Genomic DNA, 27,596 nt, shown 5'->3' with positions numbered 1-27,596 from the left:
TCTCAAGACACTGTTGACCCAAGAGATGGAGGCTTTGGAGGAAGACTATGGAGATGGAAATGGGAAAAATGAATCAAGGCAATTTATTGAGGGGTTAATGGATCTTGAATAGAGAATCAATATACTATTGAACAAATTATTCTTATAAACCAAATCTTTAGCATTTGTTAATATGTTGTACTTATTTCTTATACTAGCAAAATTACATGAATGTTCAGTCTAAAAAGAAAATATGACATGATCTTGTAATTTTTAATGCCTGTTTGGTAACTAGGGATGCACCTTGACATTGGAATCTGCCCTCCTCAACCTTGCCTTGCTATAACATGAGTGCCCTAGTACTATTTTTCCTTAAATTATTACTAGCTGGAAGTTTACCAATCATCATATACAGACACACTTTGCATAGAATCAATATTAGAGAATCTCATGCCAGAAGCATATCTTTTATTACATTAGAAAGCACAACTATACAAGAGAAACAGAGAAAATCCTAGCTAATGAACACCATAATAAACTCTACTACCAGTCGCACTCTTCTCATTGTTATCATTAAAGGTATTTACATGGCCTCGCATGTAAGCCTTACCGTCACAAGCACATAAACACATTACTCCATTGATGCATCACGCGGTACTCTATTTGAAAATGGATCTTTTACTCTGTGCCTGCAAGGACTGCTGACCCTTGCACCTGATAGTTCATCGCATCAAATAGACAAAATATATCATAAGATATAAGTCTCAAAGTTCATAAATGGACAGAGCCACACGGTCAAAATAAGCAAACTAACCATTAATGCAGAAACAAATATTCCAATAAATTATTATGTGTAGTGGAGCTTTCCAATTTTTGTACCTAACACTCGATTTTCTTATTAACCAAGGCCAAAAAGACCACCTAAACGAGACTTGTCAACCACTTGACAACCTAACCAAACATGCTTAGATTATAATTTTGCTCTTAGGAACTTACAATGTTATTACCTCGGTGAAATTTAGTTGCAATTGGCAATCCTAGTTACCTAATGGATATTCAACTCTAACTTCTTAAGCTCTAAGATTACCTTCAAAAGTGATATGAAGATTTAAGTTTAAATTAGTCTAACCCATTCATTTTGGACACTACACTTTCCGTTTAGTGAAACTTAGCTGTACGTGTTGGCTTTTTATGAACTCCTATTCTATTGTCTCTGACCTCACATTTTCCCTTTGTACCTAATGCAGTCTCAACTTACATTAACCTTATATTACTATTAGGACTGATCACTGATTCTCTGTTCTAAATAGATGAAAAGAATATTCTGCAAAGAGAACTGAGAGCAGCACCGATAATTATATTTAAACTCATGTCATCTCGTTGCCTTGAAGAATGCACCCCAGATATGCTCTTCCTCGGCAGGTACTGCAGTAATCTTATTCTTTGGATTCTCATAGCATCTCAATCCTCCAACTGCTGTAGAGTAGAAACATCCTGTGCAATTTACAGAATAACAATGTCAACAGTGAAGGAATACTTAGAATCATGGGGAACAAAAAGAAACAGAACATAGACAACGTCAATGTAAAAATCCTCATATTATGAATTATCATCACCTTGAAGGGGAGGGAGGAAATGATCCAATGTGGGATCACTTGGAACAAATAGTTGCCAAAATGTTGAGGATTGTGATATGCTGGAACAAAAAGAAACCCACCTTGAGGGAAAGAAAGCAAGTGACTTGCCACAAAAACCTTTAAGCAATATAATTTACTTTACTTGTGATATGCTGGAACAAACAGAACATTAAATACAAACCAACAATAGCAGGGGAATATATAATTTACTTTACTTGTTTGGTGAACAATATATAAAATTTGGTCAAGTGAGAAAGCAATATAAATACTAAGTACCAACTAATATAATATCTATGCCTTTTAATATACATATATTGTTAGGGATGAGTCGAGCCTAATGGTTAGTGTTTTATATGCATACCTTGGAAAATTGCACTTTTCTTAATTTGGTTTTTGTTCTTTCTTGCAATATCATCACACTCAATTTATCAGGTATTTCTTTATTTTTGAAGTGGCGTCTACATATATTGTTAGGGATGAGTCACCAGATTCTTTGTACACTATATTCCATCCAATATCTACATATATTGTTAGGGATGAGTCGAGCCTAATGGTTAGTGTTTTATATTCATACCATGGAAAATTGCACTTTTCTTAATTTGGTTTTTGTTCTTTCTTGCATTATCATCACACTCAATTTAACAGGTATTTCTTTATTTTTGAAGTGGCGTCTCCAATCATCACACCTTGAAAAGGGTATGTATGTCTTCAACACCCCAATCCCAACCAATAGGGAAGATGAGATCATTGCTAAAGCCCGTTAGAAAACAAGTATGATGGTTATATTTGAATGGGACACATCTTAAAAGGTACGTGTGTGACACTTTTTTTTAAACTACGTGATGGGAACAAATAAGAAATTTCTTGTCAAACCGATTTCCTTATGGAATGACTTTAAAAAGTTTGAAACATCTAAAAGATCAAACCGATTTCTCTTGAACAACCGAGGTAGTAAAATGATACCAAAGGTACATATGTTCAACAAATGGTGTGAGTAATGGAGGAAGGTACATTGAAAAAGTTCTCTAAGAGTAGGAAGTGGGATTTTGTTATTCATGTAGTTTCACGTGCAGCCATAGTAAAAATGCATTTACGACTTCATTAAATATTGGATTGAGTTGGAATTTTGTGAGCCAATTCAGGATACATAATTCTTAAATCTAAATCTTTGGTTTGTTTATTGGTTGCTTGTGGTGAGAGATATTTAGTTTGTACTATCAACAATTTTTTTATACTTTCATCTTCTTGATTCTCTATTTGTATGTTTGTTGTTGTTTTAGTTGTTTAACCAATACTCACTTTTATCTAAAACCATGTGATTTTCAGAATCATGGGATTTGGTTGTTTTGTTAAAAAAGGTGAGAGGTATTTTGTTCATTAAGTTGTATGATTAATTGATGAACGTGATTTGTGCACTAAATTGAGTATGTTTAATCTAAAACCATTTGGTTCATATATATTTTTAAAATGGTGGGTGATTATGTGAAATTTTCAAAATTATTTAAAGATTGTATCCTTTCATGAGATTTTGTGTTCACTCATATGAAGTGAAAGTATGAATAGATGCGCAACAAACATGAGATGTGACTCTTCACCAAGAGTCATGACATGTGACTCTTACCAAGGGCCTTGAATGCAGAAAATCACCGGATTCTTTGTAACCGTGCCCCTTCGTTTCTTCCCTTATGCACATAGAGAAATAAGGAAACTATCATCGCTAGTTGTTTTCTTTGGTTTTGCTTAACTTTTGTTGAGTCATCACCTCCAATTTCAACTAACATAATAGATAAATTTTGCTCGTGCATGTGTGCACGCATACCATGTCGAAGCATAGGTTGATGTCGTAAGATATTATAAAAATACATACCTTTCATACACAAACAAACATATTGCTAAATCCTACAAGATCATATTGTAGTTTGATTTTTTGAACATTCATGTCATTTAATTATGCTAGTATCAGAAATAAGTAAAACATATTAACAAATGGTAAAGATTTGGTTTATAAGCTAATAATTTGTTCAACAATGACAAAATTTTGTTATATTTAATTTCTAAGTCAATGTATCTAGTCTATTGATTCTCTTTTCAAGATCCAATACTCCTCCAATAAACTGCCTTGATTCATTTATCTCATTTCCATCTTTATAATCTTCCTCCAAAGCCTCCATTAGTGGTTCAACGGTGTCTTGGGAAGGATTTCCAAATAAAATAGTTTTCAAAGGAGAAAATTCAGGTGGAAACACCAGCATCATTGCGTAGACTGCTCTTTCACCGAGTAATACTCTTTGCAAAATCACGATGATGATACAGTATTGACTGCTTCCACCATCCTGCATAACGCGTGGTGACATCTCCCTCAAAAAATCCAAGCAGGAAAATAGAAATTCCCGTTGGATATGGGTATGTAGTAATTTTTCCATGCAATGCCTTTGGTGCCAAAGAATGTAGCCACACAATCTATAACTTCTTGATGCATTCTAAATTGCATTGCCACTCTTTATGTGATAGGTACTTTTGCGTAATACATTTGTGTGACAACTAGCATTGAAACTCTCATGCATATAGCAAAAAAAAAAACTATTTTTATGTTGGCTTAAAATATTGGTCGCAAAGCTGATTATCTACATCAAGCAAAACAAACTTGCTCACCAAGCCATTGGGAGAGAAATCAATCTCTGCCAACCAAGTTGCATGGAATGTTTCATGCTCCATTTCATTCCCATTATCGATGAATATCCACCCTTGCTAATGTATAAACCCCATCCTTTTTATGCCTTGTAGTTTGTTTTCCTATTGTATGTATCAATTTCTTCTCCACATGTACCTATCTTCTTCAACTGTAGGTAAATATGTTTAACATGAACACCTCTAATAAGAAGACAATTCTAGGGTGCCAATTTGAGAGCCTAACTAGAAAGGCTATGACCTGTTTGGTAACTAGGGATGCACCTTGGCATTGGAATCTGCCCTCCTCAACCTTGCCTTGCTATAACATGAGTGTCCAAGTACTATTTTTCCTTAAATTATTACTAGCTGGAAGCTTACCAATCATCATATACGGACACACTTTGCATAGAATCAATATTAGAGAATCTCAAGCCAGAAACATATCTTTTACTACATTAGAAAGCACAATTGTACAAGAGAAACAGAGAAAATCCTAGCTAATGAACACCATAATAAACTTTACTACCAGTCGCACTCTTCTCATAGTTATCATTAAAGGTATTTACATGGCCTCGCATGTAAGCCTTACCGTCACAAGCACATAAACACATTACTCCATTAATGCATCACACGGAACTCTATTTGAAAATGGATCTTTTACTCTGTGCCTGCAAGGACTGTTGACCCTTCCACCTGATAGTTCATCGCATCCAATAGAAAAAATATATAATAAGATATAAGTCTCAAAGTTCATAAATGGAGAGAGTCACACGGTCAAAATAAGCAAACTAACCATGAATGCAGAAACAAATATTCAAATAAATAATACCACTATAATGTGTAGTGGAGCTTTCCAATTTTTGTACCTAACACTCGATTTTCTTGTTAACCAAGGCCAAAAAGACCACCTAAATGAGACTTGTCAACCACTTGAGAGCCTAACCGAACTTGCTTAGATTATAATTTTGCTCTTAGGAACTTACAATGTTATTACCTCGGTGAAATTTAGTTGCAACTGGCAATCCTAGTTACGTAATGGATATTCAACTCTAACTTCTTAAGCTCTAAGATTACCTTCAAAAGTGATATGAAGATTTAAGTTTAAATTAGTCTAACCCATTCATTTTGGACACTACACTTTCCGTTTAGTGAAATTTAGCTGTATGTGTTGGCTTTTTGTGAACTCCTATTCTATTGTCTTTGACCTCACATTTTCCCTTTGTACCTGATGCAGTCTCAACTGACATTAACCTTATATTACTGTTGGGACTGATCACTGATTCTTTGTTCTAAACAGATGAAAAGAATATTCTGCAAAGAGAACTAAGAGCAGCACCGGTAATTATATTTAAACTCATGTCATCTCATTACCTTGAAGAATGCACCCCAGATTTGCTCTTCCTTGGCAGGTACTGCAGTAATCTTATTCTTTGGATTCTCAGAGCATCTCAATCCTCCAACTGCTGTAGAGTAGAAACATCCAGTCCAATTTACAGAATAACAATGTCAATAGTGATGGGATACTTACAATCATGGGGAGCAAAAAGAAAAAGAACATAGACAACGTCAATGTAAAAATCCTCATATTATGAATTATCATCGTCTTGAAGGGCAGGGAGGAAATGATCCAATCTGGGATCACTTGGAACAAATAGTTTCCAAAATGCTGAGGATTGTGATATGCAGGAACAAAAATAAGCTAACCTCGAGGGAAAGAAGCAAGTGACTTGCCACTAAAACCTTTAAGCAATATAGTTTACTTTATACTTGTGATATACTGGAACAAATAGAACATTGAATACAAACCAACAATAGCATGGGAAGATATAATTTACTTTACTTGTTTGGTGAACAATATATAAAATTTGGTCAAGTGAGACAGCAATATAAATACTAAGTACCAACTAATACAATATCTATGCCTTTTTATATAGCTTTGCATTAAAAAAAAGTAATAGAAAATAATATGTATATATACTAGGAGTATATTTTATTATTATTATTAAATCATAAATTATGATAAATATTAATTTTTTAATTTTAATAATAGATATTTTTAATAGGAAATATTAAATATTTTAGAAGCTATATAAAAAGGGATTTTTAATTAATTGACAACTTAAAAAGAAGTGTAGGTTAAATTTATATATCCATTGCTTTTATCCTCCTCCATGATGTAAATCAAGTTCAATGAAACAATGCAACTATTTGTAATACTATTAATTAACAAATGATATTAAAATAAAAAATAAATATTTTTATTAAAGAGTTACTTTGGGGTAGATTTAGAGGGTTAGTGTAGGCTTTCCAACTTTATAATATCATACATGTACATCTATTAAAGCTGGAATGCATGGGCCAGCCCAACCGTTTCAATGTTAGAATGCAAAGATGATGAAGCTTCACTTTAAAATGTTATTCGGGACCAACATGTTATATTTTGATGCATAAATTCACCCTTACAAAAGTATTCACTCTTGAACAAGAGAATATTAGGAACTACTCACTCTCTTTCATGATAAGCTATATAACTTCTCCTTTATCAAGTATGTCACACTAATTTATTTTTAAGTTTTTTATTTCTCCCTATCGTTTAAATTTAGTCTATCTCAATTTAAATTTGAATTTTGAATTTTAAAATTTGATACATTATATCAATTTGATAGACATACGGATCACATGTATTTATTTAAATAATTTGTTCACAATGTGGTCATAGCTAAAAAATTGCAGAGCTAAAAACTTCTAACTAAATGCTTAGGTGTAACATAAATTGGAAAATCAAAATATTGATACTTACTGGGTATAGTTCAAAATCAGCAGCTGGCCCAATGTTTAATATGTTCAGAGCCTCAGCTTTTGCCAGGTCGTACTATTTAACACTTGTTAAGAACTCATTGATGCTCTCTCTTGTTTGAACAGAGGCAGCAGTGTCAACCAAATAATCATAAACCTGCTAGATATACAGAACATTCATCTACCAATAAAACTTACAAGTATTCCCATTTATTAGAAAAATCAAATCTAACATTGTATTCAGACTGCGCTACTTTGGCAATAACTCTTGTTGGATCCTTTGAAGCTCCTTTAGCTCGTAAGAAATCAAGGACCTCAAAATTTGTGAGTTCACCAGCATTGCCCTCTAAGCTGTGACAAAGTGATTAAACATCAATCATATCCCAATATAAAAGAGAAAGGTTCAATTGAAATTAGTGTATTAATTTTGAAAACAAACAAAAATGGTAGAAACATACATTTTCATCTGTAAGACACCAGAGTGAGAGAAAAGGCCATTACAAAACAAGAGAGTGTCTCCTTTGCTTCTGCAATAAAGCAAGCCCAGTACACAAACAGACAATTACAGAATGAAATTCCCAATTTTCACAAAATATAACAAATCACACTGCTAATACAGCTTAAACACACATAATTGGGTTGGGGTGGACATCAAAAGCAAAAAAAGTTGAGTTGGGTGTGTTTTCCCCTACAAAGAAAAATAGCAATGTTAAAAAATTAGATCAATACATTTAATTTGAGCAGCCAAACATGAATAAAATAGTGAAGACAAAAACAAGTTGTGAAGCTTCTGGCGGTTTGAATTGTGAGTCCAAAGAATCTTCTGGTTTAGCCTTGGAAAAACTGGAATCAGCAATAGGCTTTGCATTGTTAGGCTGAGTTAATCCAGCCACTGCCTTCATTCATGTGATTATCAATGTTTACTCCTGCTGCACTCACTTCCTGACCTTCTGGTTTGTGATTCTTGACATCAAGAAAAATTAAATGCTTGATTTTAATCAGCATCCCTATCTTCCATTTATTTCCATAAATTATCAAGAAATTCATCTCTCTCTATTCCTTTTAATACATGTTAAAATCAAAAGATAAAGACTAAACTAGCCCATAAGATTTAAAAGCTAAATTCACTAGAAATTACCCTTACCTTTCGTTAAGTTATCATGTATTAGTCATGAGAGTGAACACTAAAGAAAAACGATTGCAATATAAATATATACATGAAGAGCTGGGTTATTAAAAAAAAAGTACCTCCATTGAGCCATAAGAGAACGGGTTTTTGTTCTGGTTTGTGAGTGGCCTCGAAAAACCAATAGAGCAGTGCTCTTCCTTGAGTTTCATAGACAGTGATATAACCACCATATTGTTGAACTTGACCGGAGGCTGCGCAGGTAATCCATGCACTCTATCAGCTTTTTGCTCTGCTAGTATCTCCTGGCTAAGGTAACTAGCTACTGAAGGCTTTGCCACACCTAATGCTTCTATGGTCAAACAAACAAAAAGCAGAAGATGAAGATTGAGAAAAACTGAACACAAAGCCATAACTGATATATATCTCGGGTGTAGGTGTGTTTGTGTAGGTGTGCGATATATATCCATGCATTGAATTTGCTAACGGCCAAACAAAATACGCCAAATACAGTGATTCAAAAAGCATTCAAATGCCTAAGCTGCGCCGCATTTCAGTAAGTTGCAGATGTGATCATTACAATGCAGCAGCATTAATATAGAGTTGCATGCTAAAAGAATCAAAATCAAAATCTGGTATATATTTGCTCAGAAAAATTTCTAGCCTTGTAGGAGAATTTGTAGAAGATAGGAATGAGAAAACCCTAAGGTTTATACTGTAATTAATAACACAAGAGTCTCAAGATAGAGAATGAAGCTTCATTGTAAGAACTATGGAAAGCACCTGTAGCAGATGACGAGAGTGATGAGCAAAATGACGGCGACAATGACGAAGTCTATTTCGTTGAAGCCTTTGGGAAGACACGACACCGTGAGGCGCCATTTGGTGGAGGAGATTCCGATTGTGGTGCCTAGGTACGCCGTCAAGCCTCTGGCGACGGTGACATTGGAAAGCACGGACCAAAGGTGACGTGGAGGTAGCTGAAGGCGCCGCCGGCGACGGGCACGTTGACGACAAACTCACTGTAGCAGAAGGCGGAGAGGAAGGTGCAAAAGCCGACAATGGCAATTAAAATAAGAGTAAACACCAAATTCAAATTAAATACTAATAGTATCTTAAAATTTCATTAATTTATCCACACTATCCATCCATTTGTAAGTAAAAATCTTTTTTATTTTACGTACAATTTAGCTGTAGGAATAAGTTTTTATAAGGTTTTACCTACACTACATAGTTATAGGTAAATTTTTTTTTATATATTTTTCCAAGATTTACCTATACTAAAAACTGTAAGTATAATTCTTTGAATTTAACCTAAATTAAACAATGGTAGGTAATAAAGTATTTTTAAAGTTTACCTACACTAATTCATGTTTATAGGTAAAGGTGTTTGTAGGTATAAGACATTTTTCTTGTAGTGCCTATGGTGGTTCAAGGAATGTGTGCAACACTTTTTTCGCTAACTATCACTACTAAAAAAAAGGCTTTCTACATCGCCCTATTAACATTGGAAAGCGCGGTGACATTTTCGTAATTAAATGGAGTTACTTAACATCGATTATTGCAAAACCGATGTTAACTACTTGATGTTAACATCGGTTATTTAAAAAACCGATGTTAACATGATGTTTAGATGAATATGGTAACATCGGTTTGTTAAAAAACCGATGTAATGTATTTGATGTTAACATCGGTTTTTACAAAATCGATGTTAACTATATTCAGCTAACATCGGTTATCCATAAAAAACTGATGTTGTTATGTTTATAAGTTAAAAATTGAGATTTCACAAGCCGCGCGCGCTCGAAAACCTTGCCCTGCCTCTTCTCTTTGTCACCGTGAAATCACTCTTCTCTTTCTCGTCCCGCCTGAAAACTGCCGGAAACCGCTCCCTCGACACCCACATTGTCCTTGCTCAAACCCACAGAACCCCCTACACTGCCGGAAAACCCACATTCTCCTCGCTTGAACCCACAGAACCCCCTACACTGTTCTTGGAAGTCTGGCTCAAAGAAAACCCAACATACACTGTTGCTACTAGGGTGCTGAAACAGTCGTGGGTGCTCAAAGCTCAAAGCTTTCTCTGCGAGGTACGTAGGTCAACTTCGTCTATGCTATGTTTCCATGGGTGTTCATGTTTTATTGATGATAATAATAATAATAATAATAATAATACGTCTTCAGTTGCAGTATTGCTGATTGAGGTACGAGGAAAGCTTAAAGTTTCATGCCATTTTGTTAGATCTCACTGCCATTGTCACTATTAGGGTTCGAGGTAAGCTTGATCTCTTTTTCATTTGTAGTTTACTTAGGAAACATGTTGAAGTTTGTCTCTGTTAAATCTATAGACTGCTTGGAGCACCAATAGAGATTACTAGTGATAAATCTTTAGGGCAATTTGTAACATAGATTCAATTATATGTAGGACTAGGGTCAGATATAGTCATAAACAAATTGTCTTTCGGTTCTTTGGTAGTAGATCACTGCTTTTGGAATGTTTTTTTTTTGTCAGCAAAAATAATATATATTGATATATGAGGGAGTACCAGAGGTACCATAAATACAAGAGTATGTAAGTAAGGCTGGTAAATCCTCATATCAGGCTGAATACAAACTGATAGGAGCTTACTAGCCTACTAAAAAGTGGCAAAAATTACAAAAACCACAGCTGGTGTTACCCTAGTTTACAAAAAACCAGCTGGTAGATTGCTAGACCAATAGTTGAAATGCATTGTAAAATTTTTTTCTCCATTGTTCTGAACCATGTCCATGCCAAAAACAGTGCATCTTCCAGCAAGTTACTGCCATTGAATGGAGCATTCGTGAAAATAATCTTATTTCTATGCTGCCAAATAGACCAATTTAGAGCTACCCACCAACACTTCCACCTATTGTATTTCTTCCCACCTTTCATCCCATTGTTGTGCTGCAGAAAATGGAGCCTTGGATTTATAGGATAGGCCCCCGAGGTGCCTATCCATGATAGGGATTCCCACCAAAATGTTGGGTTTTGCTGCAGTCAAAGAAAAGATGAGATGCAATTTCCTCCTTAATACTGCAGAAAGGACACAGGCTGTCATTTATATCAATTTGCCTTTTTCGCATATTAGACTTAGTCGGTAATCTATATCTAATTAACCTCCCAGCAAAAATTGATGCTTTAGCTGGGATCTTTAGCTTCCATAAGTCCTTGAATATATCATCCATGTTTCCCTCCTCTGAGTTCCCTTGCAGCAGAATGTAGGCACTCCTAGAAGAATAGTATCCATTGGATTCAGGTTTCCATACCCAGCTGTCTGCTGCATGTTGTTGGAGTGCAGTGTGAGATATATCTTCCAAAAAACCTACAGTCGAGGCTACCTCATTGTCAAATAGGGGCCTTCTCCAAGAAAGGTTCCATTCCCATCCTGAATCTTTGAAGCTCCCCATTTGCAGAATTAATTTTTGTTGCTGGCGGGATATCTGAAATAGCCTAGGGTATTTCTGCATTAGTGGTTGACCAATTCCAGTCCATTAATCCTCCCAGAAATGAATTTTATCCCCACAGCCCACCCTCCATACTGTTCACTGTTGAAGTACATTATTGAATTGTTGGTCATGGGTCACCGCCATCAAATCCTGTCACCACACTGACTCATTTTTGACCCTTTTAGCATCCACCAGTGATCTCACCCACCATACTTAGAAGCCAATATTCTGGCCCACAGCTCCTTGCTTTGGTGAAACAAATCCCATCTCCACTTCTCGAGAAGAACTTTGTTGAAGGTCCTTATGTCTTTTATACCCAGGCCCCCTTTTTGTTTTGGGAGGCAGATAGTTTCCCATTTGACCCACGCTATTTTCCTTTGCTCTGACCCTCCTCCCCATAAAAAGCTGCGCTGCATTCCAATGAGATTATCTGCTACTTTTCTGGGCAACCTGAAAAAAGATAGAAAATAAATGGGGATCGATGATAGGGTGGACTGAATAAGGGTCACTCTCCCCCCAAAGGATAAATGGCGTTGTTTCCATCTAGCTAGCTTCCTCTCCCCCCAAAGGATAAACTGCTTTTGGAATGCGTTTGGTTTCTTTGCTTGTGCAAGCATTTCAACCACTTCCCTGATGGTTGGTCTCTCCACACTTTGCTCCTGAACACATAGCATGGCCACAAAGTATATCTGCTTTGCTTCATCTAAGGGAATGTGACATAGCCTCTCATCAAATGATACAAAATTAATTTTAATTAACTTTGAAGAAACATAAAAGAAAAAAGTTAAATAATTTAGTTGAGCCAGTTCAAGAGCCCATGATCAGAGTATGAGTATGCTCAAATTCAACTTTGCCAGCCAAACATTCAAGTTCGAATTCAATAGAATTGATCTTTGAATTAAGCCAAGCTAAGTTAGTGAGTTTTCACTAAGGCAAGCAAAGCCATATTGTCAATGGTATTGTTTCCCAACCCTTCTTGCTTGCTACTTCAGATAATAAAATATAAGTTGATACTGCAGACACATATTTGCTAACTACTAGAAATAGAAAAAAAAACAATAATTTCAGTTCACATCTTATAAAAGACTCTAAAACATTTAAATCTGAAACTCACGCCATAATTTGGCGACATCCAGTGTCACATCACAGAATTTACCAGATAACTAAACTGAAAAACTTTTAAGAAATGCTCAGAGAAATCTATCCTTCTCTTTTAAAAGTTCAGAAGTTTCCTTGTTGCCATTGATATTAGGTAATGGAAAAGAATAGGAACCAACACTAACTTGCTGTTGAAGAGTTGAATAAATATCCAAGATCGTGTCTAGAAGAAATTTATCAGCTCCATGAAATGAGACGAATGAGACAGAAAGAGAACAATCATCATGTTATCCTAATGGAATTGTAACCTGCAAATAATTTAAAAGCCTATATATGTAAGTCAAAATATCAGAACAATTAATAAATATTTAGAGAAGAAAAATATTTACCTCTGAACCTAAAGGATATCAAATTACCTGACAACATCCAGATACACTAGCAATGCTCGATAATGCAAATGTTCTATCATGGAACTCTGAGGAAAAACCTTTCTTTGTATTAAGCTTTAGTTGATTGCCTGCTATGGTAGGAATAACAAGTATTCCATCATCCTGTGGGACAATTAAAACCAGGAGATAATAGGGTGGTATTGAAGCATATAGTGGACTTGCCAAAATAAATTATTTTAGCCACTTTCATTATAAGAATCTGTGTACATTGTTACACCAGACTAATTGCTTATCTATTTTCCAGTCTTCCAATAATCTAATCTAATTTCTAACAACGTTCATTGACTTAAAATAACCTATATATGAAACAAGAGTAAGAACAGACTAATACCTTTAATAGACTATGCAAAAAAAGATAAATTCAAAACAAGTATATTGCTCATTATGTAGGGGAGTCTATTTTAAGCAAAGGACTTACGTTATTACAATATAAATGTAACACCACCTTATGGCACCTGAACAATTTCTTTCTCATTAGTGGATGACGAAATCTAAGGATATTTATGAACCTCAGCCATCCAATACAAATGCATGAAACTCTTGAGCATTTTATAGAATTGAAAATTAGCTTTTGCTTTGTAGTTACCATCAGTTGCAGACTTTTCACAGCTAGTTGCCACGGTTATTAAACACACATTTGGTTTATGCTTATCCAACATAAATTTCCATGTGTTTAGTTTATAACTTTTTTTGGAGTACTCCAGTTATTGATACCCAGATTGGTATTATTATGTTTTTTTTATTTTTAATTCATTTACAGAACCGCCAATCCTTACTCATACGACTTCATTCTCTTTCATAATAAATTTTTAATAGAAAAGCATGCAGAGCAAGGTAATATATTATAATAAATGAAATGATAAAAAGTTTGAAAAGAATACCCTTGTAATGAAAGCATAACTGAAGAAAGAGTTTTCAATATAGATGTTTCATTTTGTTGGTGGGTTGATTGATGATGAAGCCTTAGACTGGGCGCCCTAGAGTCAATATACTGACAAAGATTCAAATGCTTTGGAGCCTGATCTGCAAAACCAAAATGACTAAAACACTTCATAATTTACCCAAATTTTCTCCTCTTTTGGTGATTCAGTCGAGAGATCAACTTTTTCTTATGGAAAACTAGTATCCACTAAATCTGAAGACTGGCTTGATGAGCTTGAACACATTGTTATTATGTTGAACTTAGTTCATATATGCAACCAATTTTAGATCTGTTGATAAGGTAGTTCTATCAATGCAATTGACATATTTTACATAACCAAAACAACTCCTAGATTGCCCTTGCAGCTATTAGAAGTGAGAACTAATGATGCATCTTTCTAATTAGAAGAATGGAGAAAGCTTTCCCTTCTCAACCTGGTTTCTCTTGCCCCTAAACTTCTTATGTTCAGTGTCACTGAAGATTAGTTTATTGTTGAAGATTGATTCATGCTTGCTGAAATCAATTTCTTACAGTGAGAATGCTTTAAGAAATAGTTTCCTCAATCCTGTGCCAATTGCCAATAGCTTTGAGCTCCTCATAATTAGATTTAGTGTTGTTCACTGTAGCTCCTTTGATGTAAATAGAATTTAGAACACACACAGAGCTAGAATTAGCTCCTGCCCTCTGAAATAATCTTTAAACTTAGACATGTTTGTTTTGACTAATGCACTTGATAAGAAAAATCAGGATTAGATAAAAATACTACTCAAGTAGATTAGTTGGGCTATACGCATTTCATATCCATTGTTTGTTAAATAGCAGCCATGGTGCTATAGCATAGTGGGTTTCCCGCTAAACACCATTTTATGGCTATGACTTTTTTATTTTCTGATGGCATCCAGTTTTTTTTTTTTTTTTTTTTTTGCACAGCAAAAATCTGGTCCAGTTCCTGTACCCACTGATGAGGTTTCCTTAGTGGGGTAGACACTTCACACCTTCCTTGCTTGGCTGACACATCTGGTCAAGTCTTTATCACAACAGGTACTTATTGTCCTTACTATATGTTTCTTCTTTTTAAATTAATTCATTAAGCGTGCCTCAAATTAGGCTATTTAACTTTGTTTCATGAACAGGTAGTTGTGTCTCCTGCAAAACCACCTCCAAAGCCCGATGATCCGCTTTATCTGATGACATTGACCATCCCAGAGCTTTTCTCGAGGCCTTATCAGGTTAGATGGGATGCCACCGTGTTCGGGGTCTTTAATCCAGATTTCCCCCTCTACATAAAGCACGAAGACCTCTCCAAAATCGCACACGGTGGTCAATGTCTCAGCATATCAGTGTTACAGTTGTGGATTTTGTAAGTCATTTTATATTACTTTTAATTACCTAAGTTATTGCTTTCAATTCATAAATATTTAACTTTGACTTAACATAAACAGGAATCTCACTGAAACATGTATGCGAGCGGGGAATTCTGATATCTATGGATACCTCGAGCCACAGTCCATTTAGAGGTATGGGCAATCGCAGTTTGAGTCTGAAAGTTACATAAAGACTTGGATGCAGAGTTCAAAACGCGATGTCTATCTTGGAGCCTACCTAAATGGGTAAGTCACAAAATAACTGAATTTAATTAATGTTTACTAATGTACTAACCCATATTAATCTCCACTGCAGCGGACACTGGCAGATGGTGGTCATCCTGCCCAAGGAACACCTAGTTGTCTGGTTTTGTTCATTACATAATAGGCCAGACAACTACCTTAAGGGGATTATTAATAGGTTAGTGTTCTTTTCAATACATTTGCATTGAAATACCTCAACGTACAACACCAGTTTTTAATTGTTACTCATCTGGAACAGTGCTTTAAAAGGTCTTGATGATGCTCCACAGCCTAAATCAAAGGCTCCTGCTAGGTGGATTGTCGTCAAGGTACGTCATTTACATAAAACTTCCACTTATATATATTTCTTTATGTGTTTGTACACTAGCTGTTTAATTAATATCCAAATTTCATTATGTATTTAGTGTAATAGACAAAAAGGAAGTACTGAGTGCAGCTACTATGTGATGCACTGGATGTCCACCATCATTTTAGGAACTTTTAGGAATAATTGGGAAGCGGTAAGTTTATTTCAAACAAAATCGATTTATTTATAATTTGTATTACATTATTAACTTATTATAATTTATTTCATCATGCAGTATTTTAACGATCCTAGACCATTGGAGCCAGAGAGATTAAAGGCATTGCGGATCCAGTGGGCACAGTTTTATCTCCGAGTTAGAGATCAGGCCTAGGATTTAGGGACATTATCTTTAGCTCAGTTTACTTTGGTTTAACATTTTTAACATTTTCTATGTAATATGAACATTGAATTCATTTGATGATTGTTCTTTATGATAAATCAATTATTTGATGTTTATTATCATTAAAACTGCTTGAAAGCAGAATAAAATGTTTATTTGCTGTGAATTGGGCTTGAAATTGCATTTGACAGGTACAACTTTGAGTTTACTGTAAAAACAGAAAGTATATATAAAAAAAATACTTGAAAACAACATCTGTTATTAACAAAAACTGATGTTAATATGGTAAACAACATCGGTTATTTACAAAAACCGATGTCGACATGAACCTTAACATCAGTCATACACAAAACTGATGTTAACTTTTGTACATTAACATCGGTTATTCATACATAACCGATGTTACCGTTTCTATATTAACATCGGTTATTTATACATAACCGATGTAAATGTACATAAGTTAACATCGGCTATCTATACATAACCGATGTTAATGTACAAATGTTAACATCGGTTATCTATAAATAACTTATGTTAAAGTTGTACACTAACATCGGTTTTCTATGAATAGCCGATGTTATATACATCGGTTTTGTAGTAAAACCGATGTTAATGTCATATATTAACATCGGTTTTCGTAGAAAACCGATGTTAATATATGACATTAACATCGGTTATTCTAGAGAACCGATGTTAATATATAACATTAACATCGGTTTTACTACAAAACCGATGTCAACTTTCGTCATGCATACACTTTTTTTGTTGTAGTTCTTTGTGTTTAACATCTGTTATTTAGAAAACTGATGTTATCATATTTATGTTAACATTGGTTTTTGAAAACCGATGTTAACGATGATACATTCAACATCGTCACTTTCAACATCGGTTTTAGAGCCGATGTAGAATGCCCTAAATAACCGATGTTGAAAGTGTAATTTCTAATAGTGTATTTATTATTTATATTGAAATTCGGCTGAGACACTATATATAAGTGTTTGTTTGAGTATGCATTACATTGTTTCAAACATGGATCAGTAATTTTTAACCAAATTTAGGCCATTATTTGGAACCTATGGAAAACTGTATTTATTAAAGAACCTATGGTTGTGTTTAGGGTCTTATTGGGAAACTGTATTTATTAAAGAAGACAAATATACTTTAAGTATAACATGATACCAAGTTGACTCATCTTCCAAAAGTAAATAACACAGTATAAGAAGATTTTTTATTCTTCTACCAAATTAAAAAAATTATTTCTTATGTTATCGAAAATTACATTTCCTTCCTTTTTTTTCCTTCCAAATGTTTACCTTGTTTACCTTAAACTCAAAAAAGGAGATGTTTCTTAATTATTATATTTATTATCCTTTATGCACAAAATATAAAGTGATGTCTCTTTTATTGAATTTGTACCTATTTGGCTAAAATTTGTAGCTTTCACCTTGACATGGCAGAGGTTTGAGCAACTAAAGAATCCTAGGAAAAAGAGTGAGCAACATACTAGTAATTCAATGATTAACAATGAAGATCTTTTAACCATATACATATACTTTACTAATTAATAGTCTCAATTGTGATTTCTTTACTACCTGAATTTTTCTCGGTATATTTATAAGCCGATTTACTCCAATAAATAGTCAGAAAAATTGAAATCCAAGTTGTCGATCACCTCGGAAAAATTGAAGCAAAAGGAGTCTTTTCTTTTTCTTTTTATTCTCTTGAATAAATGGTTGGAAGACAAGTTGAGAAACAAAAAAAAAGGCTCAATAAGCAAAACATAGGATTGAAACAATTTTGTCTTCAAAATCAATCCAATCCAATTGATGTACACCTTTAAATTTTGTGAATTTCATCGATTCATCACTTTTTTCTATAATTTAATTCCCACTGTTTTAAATGTACAATTTTTTATCACATAAAAATTTAACATCAAAATGCTCATTTTGGATATGATATGGTCATGAGGAAAAGGATTTTTTATTTTTCATAACATGGTATACATATATATTTACAAAATGTTGGCTTTTTCTTTTGGAAGATGCACTATTAGAACAATTGAGGCAAAGGTTGTTGCTAGTTCAATTAGACAGAGAAAAGTGTGCTTTCTCAAGTGTTTACTGTAGCATATATAATTGTCAAGTATTTTTTGTAGCCTCAGCCTATCATATTAGAACTAGTGTGAATCTCATAAATGTTGATTAAAATGAAACTGTGTTTAAGTTTGTTTGGAAGAGCAGCTCTCCGAATAAAGTCTTGGCTTTTTCATGAAAACTTTTACATGACCGTTTGGCAACTAAAGAAAACCATGATTATGAAGGGCCAAGACATTTATAGTAGCCAAGATGAGGTTACTACTTCACCTTCCTCTAGTGAAAGTGAAGAAGCAAAAGGGGAAGAATCTAGTGAAGAAATTGACTCCCAAGAAGAAAGGGACCTTTTAATGGTCAGAAGGCTTCTAGGAGGCTAATCTTGTGACTTGGTAAATTGGATTGATGCTATTAAGCTTCACTTGTATTGTTGCTCTATTTTTTTTTTCTTCATCCCTGTTTTTGTGTGTTTTCACATTCCTTTATAGTCGCATACAAACTATTAAAAAAAATTTCCCCATTTCTTTTTTTTGGGAAAAATGTAAATTATATTAAACCCAAAATGATACAACAATAAACGGGGCAAACCCCGTAGCTAGAGAAAATCAAAAGTCTCCCTAATACAAGAAGGCCTATATCAAAATGCTAAGAAAAATGCAACAGGTGCGCTTGTCTATACATAAGAGACTTAATCTTGCTAATAATCTCTATTACAGAAAATTGATAATCTTCAAAAATCAGCTTGTTCCTAGACAGCCAGATGTAGTAGACTGTAATTGCTATAGCCAAACAATGTAATTTTCCTTGAACACCTGATTTGGATCTGCCCCTAATTAAAGAGTCAGTAATGCACTGTAAAGAAGTGAAACGCCTACGGAAAAGAGCCAAATCACGAATGTGAGCCCAAACTTGGAGAGATTTCCTGCAAGAAAAGAACAAATGAGCATTTGACTCAGCCTCATTTGAACATAAAGGGCAGAGGGAACCCTTGTTCAAAAAAACAACTTTGTCAAAAGTAAGCAGCTAGTTCCTTTTAGCAAGCCACAAAATGAAAGACATCTTAGGGGGGATTGCTGAGTTCCATATAACAGTACACCAACTAACAGTAGGCTTGACACCTCTAATGTATTCATAGGCTTTGCCAACAAGCAATTGTTCATTGGTGCTCCAAGATTGAATCCTCTTGTTGGCCTCTTCCGTACTTAGCTCTTTGGAGATAATAAAGTCCCTTATTTGAATGATTTTCTTTATCAAAACTGAATCCGATGAAGAAGTATTGTAATTCCACACATCAGGTGCTGCGGAAAGAACATAGGAATGATATTGAATCATATTTCTGAGTTCGACCAAAGTTAATCCTGTGCTGTGGAATTTCCAAGTTTTACTTGCTTTTGAACGATTCGAAAGTCATTTTCAATTAATTTTTTTTATCAACATCAATCGAGACTATTTTTTATCAGATGTCAGTTGGGGCAATTTTTTGGCAAACGCCGGCTTGGACTTTTTTCGATGACATAGGCTGGTGATATTTTTTTGCTTCACGTCGGTTAAAAACCTAGCATATGTTAGCCAAAAAATGGCCTTGGCATCGACCAAAAATAGCCTTGACCATTGTCGACCGAAAAGCATCATCAACTGATAAGTTCTGTCCTATTTTATTGTGTCCTTTTTTACTCTTAATGTTTTTTTGTGGCCATTCCAACCATTTGAATGATGTGAGAATAGACTGTGATTGGAAAGTCATGATTTTAGTTGGAATTGAAATTGGATGGTTGATGTGTTTTGACCTAGGGATTTGTTTTAATATATTAATTTTGTAAGAGGCTTGCTTTATATGTATCAAGATTTTATGATTTATCTTTCTATGGATATGTGGTAAGTTGTAAAATTCAGAATATTTTTTTCCAACAAATTGGGGACAAGAAGAAATGATGTCTCCTTAACCATGAACTATGAAATTGGGATAGAACACCTCTTTTGTTATATGAGATTGATGTTTTGGGTATTTCATGAGTCATAATGGTTTAAATAATATAAATGTTCTCAAACTCTATTTGAATCATATTTAATGAAAAATATTACTTTTTTTATTTTCAGAGATTGTTTATTCTAGTCGATAAAAAATCAAGTTTTAAATTCAAATCAATCAAATGAAATTTTCTTCATTTAAATAGTGGATAAAATTTAAAGTTCTAGTCATTGAGACAAGTTGTTGTGGTAACGATACTCTACATACATTTTTAATTATTTGTATAGGTACACTTGCCTAGAGGTCAACTCCAACTTGTTCAAACTCATTCAAGTATGGGTTGGGTCACGGGTGTTAACTTTTAAACCCATGAACCAAACTCATAGACCCATTGATGTGACATGTCTTTAAAATTACTATTGTTGTTTATATGTTTACATATTTTTTATATTTAAAAGTTCAAATATTATTGATAACACATTCACTAACTTGTTCACACTCCAAAGTCTTTCATGAGTTACTAAGTTCCCATTCTCTCTCTCACTCTCTACACTTAGCATCAGATTAAGGTTTCCAATTTTTTCTACTGCCCTCCACACATTGACTATAGGACATCCCCTCCATAGCGTATTTCGATTTCTTTGAATGTCATTGTTGATTGATTGAGATTAAGTACTTAATTGTTAAGCAATATCACCATAAGACTTTCATGATGCGCCAGCTAAGTGACTAGGTTCATGGTGATTTTTCATAATTTGTATTTTGTGCTTATTTAAAACCTCAGTTTTAAAAAGTTTAAAACAAATTTAGATGTTCAGAACCAATTCACTTAATCAAAATCAACTTGTTTGTGACCAAGTTGTTTAGGGTTGGGTTTCATAAAAATGTAACATGAATCCAACCTACCTTCTCAAGGAGGAAGCTACAGGATTGAGCCCGATATATAGGTACAAATTCAATAAAAGGGACAACATTTTTTTTTGTGTGTGTGCATATGTGAAGGGTAAAAAAAATTGGCCAAATCTATGTTATCTTTTTTAGTTTTAAGTAAAGGTTTCATATATAAAAAATTGAAGTTAAAGAAATTTTGAATTCCATCAGAACTAATTTTTTATTTGGTATAGATAAAAGATCTTCCTATACTATGTACTATTTAATTTTGGATGATGAGTCGATTTGGTAGTAGGTCTCATAAATTAGAAATTGAAGTAAAGGCTTTAAGAGTGATTTGATTTAGGCTTAGCCCTCCAAATGTCTAAAACAGTCAACCAAAGTCAAAGTAAGGAGTTGTAAGTCGACCAATTTATGACAATTTTGTAAAAAGAAACAAGTTTAGTCAAAACCTTAGAAATTAGAGTTTTGAACACCAAATTAACTAATTAATTAGTGTAGGCCTAATATAAATAATTTAAATAGACAAAGACCTAATATAATTAATGTTTCTAATTATTAATTAGTTAACTAGAATTTAATTAACCTTAATTGTCTTAATTAAAGATAACTAATAATAGATTACTCCCTCCGTCTCAAAACAAGCTAAACAGGTATTTTATTTTCAAGATCCTTGTGATGAAAGATGGTTAGTGGTTCTACATGGAAAAACAATTAATGTTAATTTAGCCTAAAATGATTAAATTTGTACTTCTGAGTTCAAGGATAGTGGGAAGCATTTTGAAACTTTGAAAAAGGGGAACGAGAGGTCAACATTGTGTTAAGCATAGAGGTGGGTCTATGTCTTCGGTGGTGCATACTGGATATTAGGAAGGGAGGCAGATTCATGAAGGTGTACCATGGGTGAGTAACTTTGTGGATTTATTTTACTTTTGCATTTGTTTGAACTCACTAAGGCTTGGTGCTATGGCATAACTTTTGTCTATTGCCCATCCAATTATTAATATATTCGATCTTTTTTCTAAAAGCATTGAGGTGAGACAGACAAGGTTCTAGGATTTAAAAAACTCATCTTTAATTGATTTAGGTGAGTTTTAAATATTAGAAATTGTAATTTTGTTTTTAAATATAGATTGGTGATTTCAAAAATCCCATGAAATTATATTTTAAAATTTCTAATAGACACGTTATGACTTAACTAACGATAGGAATCTAGAGTAATTTTTTAATATATCAGGAAACTAGAGGTCATCATTAATTCATTTATTGATTTTTTTTGTCTACCATTAATATTTTAAGAATATAAGTAAAAAAAGTTGATTAATGTTACATTAAAAAGCTAAAATGACAATTATTTTGATTTTTTTCTCTCTTACATGACAATTGTAATGGAATGGGGAGGAGTAGAATATAATGAAAGATAGAAGATTAAAGTCTCTTGCAAGATGAATAATGAAACTTTAATTAATCCTAATGAAACAAATTTGGACCCAAAAACCTAATGGGCCAATGGGGCTCGGCCCAAAACTCCAAGATGTAGGGTTACAATACAAGAAATGTAAACACTCTCCCTTGGTCCTCATTCATGCGCAGCCACTTCTAGAGTTTTAGGAGAGATAAGAGAGCTTTTATCTCTTGCCTTGTGTTCTCTCTCTAACTTCATGGTCATCCTACGTCAAGTTCTCACCTTTACAACTCAAATCTTGTCCCTTGGACATCAAATTCAAGGACTCTAGCAGACAAGGGTTTTTCATCAATCCATTTTGTTTTGCAGTTTCTTGAACTCTAGAAGACTTCAAATCTCTCAAGGTATTGAGAGTTTCAATTTTCTTTAATGTCAATTTTGGTTTGGGAGGTTATCCTCCATGAGTATGGGCTCTTAGAGTCATTTCTATATTATTTGGTTCACATACTTCACACAGTTTTTTTACTTTGTTTGATTCACATACCGTTTGATGAAAATAAAATTATATTTGAAAAGTAGACTCTTGAGGAATATGAATATATATATAATACGTTATGTTTGGATTAGAATTGAATTGCTATATGAACTTTACAAATTGACTCTTTTGCTAAGTGTTGCAGTTTGGAATTCGTGCATTGTTTTCATAACTATTATTGTAGTAGAGATGCTACTGAAATTTGGGGGATAACTTTGCAAAATAGGCTTCATAAGCTTTAAAAGTTGGGGTAACTTATAATTTAACTCATTGATTTGCCGAGAAAACTAATGGAAAAACGAGTGTGTAATGATTTTTTATTTTTGTCTTGTATGAACATCCTTTAGTAAAATGAAAATTTCTCTCTATATGATTAACTTTGGATTTTGAGTCATACCTTATCCAAAACTAGACATACATGACATTTTATACTGGTAAAGTTTATAAAATTTTGTTATATGATAAGTATAAGTTATGCAATAGTTTTATAAATACTCTATAGAAGGAAAAAAAAATGTTAACTTGAGTATTAATATAAATTTTTAATCAGATAAATATATTTATGTATAAATTTGGTTTCGGTTGGATTAGACTGAATTTTAAAATGAAATCCAAAATCTGATTTTATTCAAAACAAATGGGTTTATTAAATTTTAATTTGTTCGACTTTTGCTTGATTTATTCATAAAGTTATTTGATAAAATCAGTTTATGAACATTCCTAAGAAAACTGATAAAGTAAAGACATCAAATGTACAATCAAGTCTATTAACTAGTAAAGCACGCTTTTGTTGACAAATCTACAATGTTAAACATTCATAGATTAATATGTATAGTACATTCTTTTGCCTATGATTCCTTAATGGACATTCTCTCCTACTTAATTTTTTCAGTTTAAGGTAAAAGTTTATTTAGAAGGAAAATTAATTTTGAGTTGCATAAAAAATTCCTTGTTGCTTTTGGTAGGGATAAAATATCTTCATATATTGTGCTATTTACTTTTGAATGATGAGTAGATATGGTTGCACATTATACATAAATTAGGTTAGTCTTTTTTAATGAATTTAATTACTTATATCGATACCTATATTATATTTATTAGGTTAGAAATATGTAGACACAAAATAACATAACACCATGACATAAACTTTTGCAGTTTCCAATTGAAATTCACATAATTGGAAGGAATTATAGAATATATATATATATATATATATATATATATATATATATATATATATATATATATATTAATACTATAGCTGGTCTCATATATAAGCTAAAATAATTACTTCCCATAAATTAAGAAAGTTAGTTGAAATCATTTAATTTTACTAATCTCAAGTAGAAAGTAAGGTTATTCTTAAAATGTCCTCCATTCAAACCTGATTCTTTGTACACTATATTCCATCCAATATCTACATATATTGTTAGGGATGAGTCGAGCCTAATGGTTAGTGTTTTATATGCATACCTTGGAAAATTGCACTTTTCTTAATTTGGCTTTTGTTCTTTCTTGCAATATCCTCACACTCAATTTTTCAGGTATTTCTTTATTTTTGAAGTGGCGTCTCCAATCATCACACCTTGAAAAAGGTATGTATGTCTTCAACACCCCAATCCCAACCAATAAGGAAGATGAGATCATTGCTAAAGCCCGTTAGAAAACAAGTATGATGGTTATATTTGAATGGGACACATCTTAAAAGGTACGTGTGAGACACTTTTTTTAAACTACGTGATGGAAACAAATAAGAAATTTCTTGTCAATTATTTTTATAATTATCAGATGATTGATAGTACGCCTTATATGAAACAAGTGCATAAATTGAATGTATGCTTAATTTCTACGAACAAACACAATATGGATGTAGATGAAAGTTAATTATTCTATCTTGAATCATTGACAAAGTTCCTTCCTTATGGAATGACTTTAAAAAGTTTGAATCATCTAAAAGATCAAACCGATTTCTATTGAACAACCGAGGTAATAAAATGATACCAATGGTACATATGTTCAACAAATGGTGTGAGTAATGGAGGAAGGTACATTGAACACGTTCTCTAAGGGTAGGAAGTGGGATTTTGTTATTCCTGTAGTTTCACGTGCAGCCATAGTAAAATTGCATTTACTACTTCATTAAATATTGGATTGAGTTGGAATTTTGTGAGCCAATTCAGGATACATAATTCTTAAATCTAAATCTTTGGTTTGTTTATTGGTTGCTTGTGGTGAGAGATATTTAGTTTGTACTATCAACAATTTTTTTATACTTTCATCTTCTTGATTCTCTATTTGTATGTTTGTTGTTGTTTTAGTTGTTTAACCAATACTCACTTTTATCTAAAACCATGTGATTTTCAGAATCATGGGATTCGGCTGTTTTCTTAAAAAAGGTGAGAGATATTTTGTTCATTAAGTTGTATGATTAATTGATGAACGTGATTTGTGCACAAACTTGAGTATGTTTAATCTAAAACCATTTGGTTCATATATATTTTAAAATGGTGGGTGATTATGTGAAATTTTCAAAATTATTTAAAGATTGTATCCTTTCATGAGATTTTGTGTCCACTCATATGAAGTCAAAGTATGAATAGATGTGCAACAAACATGAGATGTGACTCTTTACCAAGAGTCATGACATGTGACTCTTACCAAGGGCCTTGAATGCAGAAAATCGCCAGATTCTTTGTAACCGTGCCCCTTCCTTTCTTCCCTTATGCACATAGAGAAATAAGGAAACTATCATCGCTAGTTGTTTTCTTTGGTATTCCTTAACTTTTGTGGAGTCATCACCTCTAATTTCAACTAACATGATAGATAAATTTTGCTCGTGCATGTGTGCACGCATACCATGTCGAAGCATAGGTTGATGTCGATAGATATTATAAAAATACATACCTTTCATATACAAACAAACATATTGCTAAATCCTACAAGATCATATTGTAGTTTGATTTTTTGAACATTCATGTCATTTAATTATGCTAGTATCAGAAATAAGTAAAACATATTAACAAATGGTAAAGATTTGGTTTATAAGCTAATAATTTGTTCAACAATGACAAAATTTTGTTATATTTAATTTCTAAGTCAATGTATCTAGTCTATTGATTCTCTTTTCAAGATCCAATACTCCTCCAATAAACTGCCTTGATTCATTTATCTCATTTCCATCTTTATAATATTCCTTCAAAGCCTCCATCAGTGGTTCAATGGTGTCTTGGGAAGGATTTCCAAATAAAATAGTTTTCAAAGGAGAAAATTCAGGTGGAAACACCGGCATCATTGCATAGACTGCTCTTTCACTGAGTAACATTCTTTCCAAAATCATGATGATGATACAATATTGACTGCTTCCACCATCCTGCATAACATGTGGTGACATCTCCCTCAAAAAAGGCAAGCAGGTAAATAGAAATTCCCGTTAGGTATGGGTATGTAGTAATTTTTCCATGCAATGCCTTTGGTTCCAAAGAATGTAGGCACACAATCTAAAACTTCTTGATGCATTCTAAATTCCATAGCCACTCTTTATGTGATAGGTACTTTTGTGTAATACATTTGTGTGACAACTAGCATTGAAACTCTCATGCACATAGCAAAAAAAAAAAATTATTTTTATTTATCGAACATATTGAACATAAGGGTGCTAAGGAAAGTAATCCCTAGTTGAATCCAGGGCAAATCCCCTACCCTCAATTTTCAGGGGATTAAGCTTGTGCCACCCACATAGCATAGGTTTTTCATGGTTGACAAACCTAGGTTGTGGTTACAAATTTGAGAATCTCTCCCATAACCAAATATGAACCAAGTAGTAAAAGGGTGACCAAAGAGTTACCTTTTATCATCAGCCAAACTAACTATTGTTTTCTTCAACAGACCTAAATCATTTTATATGTTGGCTTAAAATATTGGTCGCAAACCCGATTATCTACATCAAGGAAAACAAACTTGCTCACCAAGCCATTGGGAGAGAAATCAATCTCTGCCAACCAAGTTGCAAGGAATGTTTCATGCTCCATTTCATTCCCACTATCGACGAATATCCACCCTTGCTAATGTATAAACCCCATCCTTTTTATTCCTTGTAGTTTGTTTTCCTATTGTATGTATCAATTTCTTCTCCACTTTTATCATTTCCTAGCATTGAGATGGGGTGAAGACGGGATCATGAACTATTGGAAAATTCTCCAACACCATCACATCCTCCAAAGTGTTTTTTTTCTCACCTTAGGGTAACA

General features: G+C 33.5%; 1 pseudogene; it reads right to left on the bottom strand.

Moving 5' to 3' along the window:
• Nucleotides 1-1,351: 1,351 nt before the first annotated feature.
• Nucleotides 1,352-7,548, bottom strand: LOC121173948 (uncharacterized; annotated as a pseudogene).
• Nucleotides 7,549-27,596: the final 20,048 nt, after the last annotated feature.

The sequence above is a fragment of the Glycine max genome, chromosome 18 (assembly GCF_000004515.6).
Source record: "Glycine max cultivar Williams 82 chromosome 18, Glycine_max_v4.0, whole genome shotgun sequence".
Lineage (NCBI taxonomy): Eukaryota > Viridiplantae > Streptophyta > Magnoliopsida > Fabales > Fabaceae > Glycine > Glycine max.
Note: the sequence above shows the minus strand (reverse complement) of the source record. Positions and strands in the feature narration are given on the sequence as shown.